Genomic DNA, 7,153 nt, shown 5'->3' on the forward strand with positions numbered 1-7,153 from the left:
CTGAAAAGCTCATAGAGATGGTAGTGTAACAAAGTAAGTTCCAAACGATGAAGCAAAGGTTTTGCGATTCCCATTTAAAATCTAGTAAGGTAATAAATGCTCAACAAGAAAATGAAGTGTAATCTGCTTACATCTATAAAATGAAATGTAGTGCAATAAAATTAACTAAAAGCTCTTATCATCTCTTAAAGATGGCATCATCTCATTTAAAGATGGCATTGGTGCGACTGGTGTTGGTTTTTAACGATTCCCCTTCAGGAAAGGCAAGCCCTACCATCCATGAAATATCATTTTTTTCCTATGATCTTTGTGCGTTTTGAGAAGAAAAACATTTCAATGAGTTTCCAGCTCCAGGGATCTGGTGAAAAATTAGGTCATCACAACAAATGGATATCTGTCACAAGAAGTGCTGAAGCACCATTCAGGTGCTGAAGACCATTCAGCTGCTTCTTTGCTGTCTTTCACCACCCCTTTACTGCTACCCTGCATTCCCCATTCTTCCCCAGTTCATCTCCTGCCTTTCCATTGTGTCCTTCCTTCCTTCATCTTTATATTTTACTAATTCCTTCCACTAAAGACCATTGATATTTTAAAAATTATAATGACACAACTTAAATTGACAAATCATTGCACTGCTGGTTTCTGTCTTATATCCTTTTCCTTCTTAAACTCATGTGTCTCATCTATTTAAATTATAAACTCGTCCGGGCAGAGGCCACATTTTAACCTTAGCATAGTGCAGATTTATGTAGCATAATTAAGCAGGATAATAAAATACACCTCAGTGAAGGTTGAAGTGTAAGTTGTGGAATTTACATTGGTTTCATTGCTCTTAAGGTGAGAGGTGAACACCGTGATGACTTCGTCTAACTTCTTGCATAACTTAGACCAGAGCGCTTCATGCAGTGAGTCCTGCAGAAGCCTACCACTCATAAAGACCTGCTGATGGGCTACTCACCCGTCCCATCATAACCTGCTCCGACAGAAATTTGTCCTTCCTACTAAAATTGTGTCCCATATGTCCTATTTTAATTTGTCTTGCCCAAGCCTTCAGCCATTTGTTCTTACTGTGCCAGAAGATCTCCAGACCTCTTGACCTACTTCTGCCCGGGTGCCTGCGACTCCTTCATGCTACTGTGTAATCTGAGGCTGTGTGATGTGAAGAACATCACAGGCTAAATGAGTGGTTAACCCATTACAGGGCCTTGATATCATGTATGCCACTTCCCCAGCATGGAACAGCTATTCACAGAACAATGGGGACTTGTGCTACAACTGCATGAACTATAGACCTGGCTTTGGAGGAAGAGGATGTGGGAGGAAAATTCTTTACATCTCATCACCAATGCATGTGACTTGAGAAATCTGACCATGAATCTCTCTGAGCTTTATCCACATGTCCAAAACCTGGATGTGTGATGAGAACAAATATTCATGACAGATTTGTGTTCTGCAATTCTCCTTATTAGTAGCAAGATAGCCCCATGGGTCACTGTGGGACACTGTTCCAGGGAGCAGACTGGCCCCACCACAACCATGCACATGGGCCCAGAGGGGATTATACCAGCCAGCCATAGACCATGGGTTTGGGCAGACAAGAAGAAAAGAGTTGAAAAGCGCAGAACAGTGAGCAGCCTTTGTTGCGTGCTTTTCTCACTGAGGTAAAAAGGAACCAGAGAAGATATAACACATACTCACTTTCATTTTTCCAAGGGAAAAAGCAATAAGTTCGTAGCCTTGGGTTATGAACATCTTGATCGCTCAGTCACAGTCTCAGCGACCGGCTTAGTCATTACAAGCTCAGTAAATTTTGGAACCTTTGGAAAACTGCTGCTGCGTTTTCAGTAAGAAACCATTTGTCTGACGTGGTTTTAGTTCAGTGGGTCCAGAAGTTGCTGGGATGTGATGACAGGAAAAGCCATATATTCCTCAGTGTATTTCAGCCTTCACTCCTTACAAAGACAACACTTCCCTGCTGCCATGGAGGTATGAAGGGGCTAGAATATCTATGAGCATTTTATACACACCGCAGCTTGAAATATGAATTGACATGCTGCAGAATGAAAACAAAATCCAGAGGTTTTTTTCTTTGTTTGGCTTCACTCTTTCCGTGTGTTTCCATGCTGCTCCCAGATGCTCAGCTCTCCCTGAGCTGAGAAAGAGCAGTGGATACAGAAAACAGTCTGGAGCCACCAAGGATCACCAGGCTAGCACCATGATAAATCGGGCAGGGAGACTGGCACTCACCTCGAACCTCTGATAATACGTGTCCAGCTCTGTCCTCTGTAAGGTTTTCTTGTGTGACTTCACTTGGAAGTCCCAGATGACTGAAAGCTTCCCAAACTGATGCCCATCTACAAGGAAGGCCGGAAGGAGAATCCCAGGAACTACAAGCCTGTCAGCCTGACCTCAGTACTGGGGAAGATTATGGAGAGGTTCATCTTGAGGATGCTCACCGGGCATGTGAAGGACAACCAAGGAATCAGACCCAGGCAGCACGGGTTCATGAAAGGCAGGTCCTGCTTGACCAACCTGATCTCCTTCTATGACCAGGTGACCCGCCTAGTTGATGAGGGACAGGTTGTGGATGTTGTCTACTTGGACTTTAGTAAAGCCTTTGACAGCATCTCCCACAGCATTCTCCTGGAGAAACTGGTGGCTTGTGGCTTAGACAGTTTTACTCTTCACTGAGTAAAGAACTGGCTGGATGGCTGTGGAGTAATCGCTGAGGGGCAATTTGGAAATTTACCCTCTAAGAACAGCATTGGGACCAGGTGGAACGTAGCTAGTGTACAATGAGTCTGTACCATGGCAATTCCTTAGGCAACCCTAGACGTTGGCAGCATCAGGGGAACTTGATGTGCTGATCCTGGGAGAAATTGCATGGAGGGTGGAGCAGAGTGGAGACATCGCGGCCACGCTCTGTGAACAAAGGAATTTAAAGGTACACAGTGTGTACATTAATAAGCTGCACATTCAATGCCTTGGCTCAGTGACCTGTCAACTTTGAAGAAATGCTGTACTTGGAGTGAACTTTGCTTATTATAATATCATTATAATACTAAAATGCACACCCCTCTCAAAAGTTACCCACCTCCCAAGGTGCGACCACCCCTCAATGAGTGTACGCACTGAATTTTTCCTAGTCTGTACCTTTAAACACGAAGCGAGAGAATTTTGAACCAATTCGATAAAGGTACGTATGACTAGAGTCACTCAAGCTCCACCTGCAAAGTAAAACACTATAAAATAGTGTGAAAAGAGCTGGATGTCACGGAAGACACCATCACCCCTGACCTTTAGGATCTGCCGACGGGCTGACCCTCTTTTGCCCCCTCATTGGGACGCCTTTGGGTAAGATTCGAACACTCAGCTATCCCAAGTGGATCTGCGGGAATTTTAGGAATCTCTAGAGTTGTTTCATCACCCCACGCGTGTGTAACCTGACCGTAATCAATTTAGTGCACTTGCTTGCAGACAGTGAATTTATCACCGGCAATCCAAAGAACTTGTGCATCTATTGCTTCAATAAATCGCACTATTGATTGACTCAGCCGTGTGTGTGTTGTTCCTGAATGCGACCATACCTCTGAGTGTGGACGTGTGAGTTCAGGAGGAGTCCGGCTGAGCAGGTAGTGTGATGTTAGTAGTGCATCTGGACCCGTGATAGTCCAACAAAAGGGTTGGGCGCAACCGGACAACTAACGCTGACTTTGGGCATCTACCTCTTAACGCAACAATGGCCGAGCCCAGAGGGTCATGGTGAATGGCGATAAATCCGGTGGCGGCCAGTCACAAGTGGTGTTCCCCAGGGCTCGGTTCTGGGGCTGGTCTTGTTCAATATCTTTATTAACGACCTGGAGGAGGGGATCGAGTGCTCCCTCAGTAAGTTTGCAGATGACACCAAGCTGGGTGGGAGTGTTGGTCTGCTGGAGGGTAGGAGGCTCTGCAGAGGGATCTGGACAGGCTGGATCAATGGGCAGAGGTCAACTGTATGAGGTTTAACAAGGCCAAGTGCCGGGTCCTGCACTTGGGTCACAACAATCCCATGCAACGCTCCAGGCTTGGGGAGGAGTGGCTGGAGAGCTGCCCGGCAGAAAAGGACCTGGGGGTGCTGGTTGGCAGCCGGCTGAACATGAGCCGGCAGTGTGCCCAGGTGGCCAAGAAGGCCAACAGCGTCCTGGCCTGTATCAGCAATAGTGTGGCCAGCAGGAGCAGGGCAGGGATCGTGCCCCTGTACTCGGCACTGGTGAGGCCGCAGCTTGAATCCTGTGTTCAGTGTTGGGCCCCTCACTACAGGAAGGACATTGAGGTGCTGGAGCGTGTCCAGAGAAGGGCAACAGAGCTGGTGAGGGGTCTGGAGCACAAGTCTGATGAGGAGCGGCTGAGGGAACTGGGGGTGTTCAGTCTGGAGAAGAGGAGGCTGAGGGGAGCCCTCATCGCTCTCTACAACTGCCTGAAAGGGGGTTGTGGTGACGAGGGTGTTGGTCTCTTCTCCCAAGTAACTAGCAATAAGACAAGAGGAAATGGCCTCAAGTTGCGCCAGGGGAGGTTTAGATTGGATATTAGGAAAAATTTCTTCACTGAGAGAGTGGTCAAGCATTGGCACAGGCTGCCCAGGGAGGTGGTGGAGTCGCCATCTCTGGAAGTGTTCAAAAAACTGTGGATGTGGTGCTTCGGGACATGGTTTAGTGGGCTTGGTGGCATTGGGTTAACAGTTGGATGGTCTTGAAGGTCTTTTCCAACCTTCTGTGAGTCTGTGATTCAGGCACGATGATGGACCTTGGGGATACAGCAAAATTCTCTTTCTCAAAATTCCCGCAGGCTCTTTAAGTGCTTGCATTTTCAGCAGTAACTATCCCTTGATACATAAAGCTTTCATTTTGCAACTCAGAAGCATCTTTACTCCAGCAGAGCTCCTCACTGCCTTTGTTCTCAGGCAGAATGAAGCAACTTTCTGTCTCTCACTTACAAAAATCTGATGTTGTTATCCTTTACCCATCCAATGCACACCTAGATGAAGGTAAGTGTTGTCTGCTCACTGTCTGAACCCTTGTCAAAGGAATAGGTGACTTCCTGTGGTAGAACAGGGGTTAGAGCACTCACGGGACCCTGACAGGCTTGAGAGGTGGGCCTGTGCAAACCTCATGAAGTTCTGCAAGGCCAAGTAAGTGCCAGGTCCTGCACATGTGTTGTGGCAAACCCAAGCACAGGCTGGGTTGAGAATGGATTGAGAGCAGCCCTGGCAAGAAGGACTGGGGGCACTGGGGGATGAAAAGCTGGACACGAGCCAGCAATGTGCGCTCGCAGCCCAGAAGCCAACCATGTCCTGGGCTGCACCCAAAGCCGCGTGGCCAGCGGGGCGAGGGAGGGGGTTCTGTCCCTCTGCCCCGCTCTGGGGAGACCCCCCTGCAGTGCTGCATCCAGCTCTGGAGCCCTCGGCACAGGAGAGACATGGACCTGCTGGAGCGGGGCCAGAGGAGGCCCCAGCAATGCTCCGAGGGCTGGAACAGCTCTGCTGGGAGGACAGGCTGGGAGAGCTGGGGGGGTTCAGCCTGGAGCAGAGAAGCTCCAGGGAGACCTTACTGCACCTGCCAGGGCTTAAAGGGGGCTTGGAAGAAAGGTGGGGACAGACTTTTTAGCAAGGCCCGTAGCAACAGGACAAGAGGTAACAGTTTTAAACTAAAAGAGGGCAGATTTAGATTAGAAATAAGGAGTACATTTTTCACAATGAGGGTGGTGAAGCACTGGCACAGGTTGCCCAGAGAAGGTGTGGATGCCCCATCCCTGGAAGTGTTCAAGCCCAGGTTGGACGGGGCTCTGAGCAACTTGGTCTAGTGGAAGGTGTCCCTGCCCATGGCAGGGGGGTTGGAACTAAATGATCTTTAAGGTCCCTTCCAACCAACTACTCTATGATTCTGTAATCTCTGCCCTGCCTTGAGAGGTGCTTCAAATGCCTTTACCTCCTGGGGAACATCCAGCCACACACTGAAGTCTGCAGTGGCTCCGGAAAGGGAAAGATATTTTCTTCAGTCCTAGGCTGAAGTTCTTTGAATTGCAAAACCCACCCAAGAAGCTGATTTACTGCTCATGGCAGTAGCTCAGGCTGAGCTACTTTGGGCTCTCAGCAGCTGGGATAACTCACTGCAAGCTAATTCAGGGCTGCACACACTGCAGCAATGGAGATTTTGGGGTTCAGGAAGGGACTAATGCTATCTACATTATTAAGGAACAACAGGAAAAGGACATGAGCATGGCTTGTTATGCACATGATCTTTTTCTTTACATTAGATTCCTAATATTTAAATTCGCTATTTTTTAAAAAAATATAATTTTTTTCTTTGCAGTGAAATATGCCTTGTTAAAATATCTGGTAGTAAAGATCCTACCCTGCCTGTATTAATTGGGAGAGCAGAAAGACAGTAGCATATACTTTCACCAGGGTCCTGTGTCACAACGAGCAAATCAAATTAACAAAAATATCAAGATTTGGCATGTAAAATTCCAGTGCTCCAAACTTTCACAGGTATCAAAGGAAAAGAAAGAAAATTCAGGCCAAGCACAAGGGATGAAGAAAGCCTTGATTAGGAAAGTGGCACTGGGGGCCTGACAAAGGAATGAGAACGTTGCCAGTGTGCGAGAGAGCTTTGAGTTAAACACCAAGATCCGACTATCAAAATGTAGACAGGTGGAATTATAGTATGATGAAACTCAAGCACAGAATAATATTCTGCTGGGGATTGTTTTACTGTGCCGCAAGGAATGAATTTCACATTGTCTCTGCTTGAAAATCCTTTATGCAAAGAAGACCTTTGGCAACTCGTATCTGGATTTGGCATTACAAAACAACATTAATCCTCAGGGAATGCAAAACTCTTTTTAGGCTAACCGTCTCCTGCCACGTGGAAACAGGGGGGAGGAGGAGACAGGTTTTTGGAATATGTCTCCAAGGCTTGTAGTGTAACGGAAACATTTATGCTGCAATCAGGAGGTGGCTGTAGACCATGTAGACATGCCTCTGAGAGCTCTAAATAGCTATCTGGGAGCACAGGGAGTAGGGCAGCACCCACAATGTGATGTTCAGTGCCAGCTGCAAACCCTGCCCGAGACAGAGTAGAGATGCTGGAGTGTTTAGCACACAGTATCCTCCAGT

The sequence above is a fragment of the Phaethon aethereus genome (assembly GCF_964289735.1).
Source record: "Phaethon aethereus genome assembly, chromosome: 1".
Lineage (NCBI taxonomy): Eukaryota > Metazoa > Chordata > Aves > Phaethontiformes > Phaethontidae > Phaethon > Phaethon aethereus.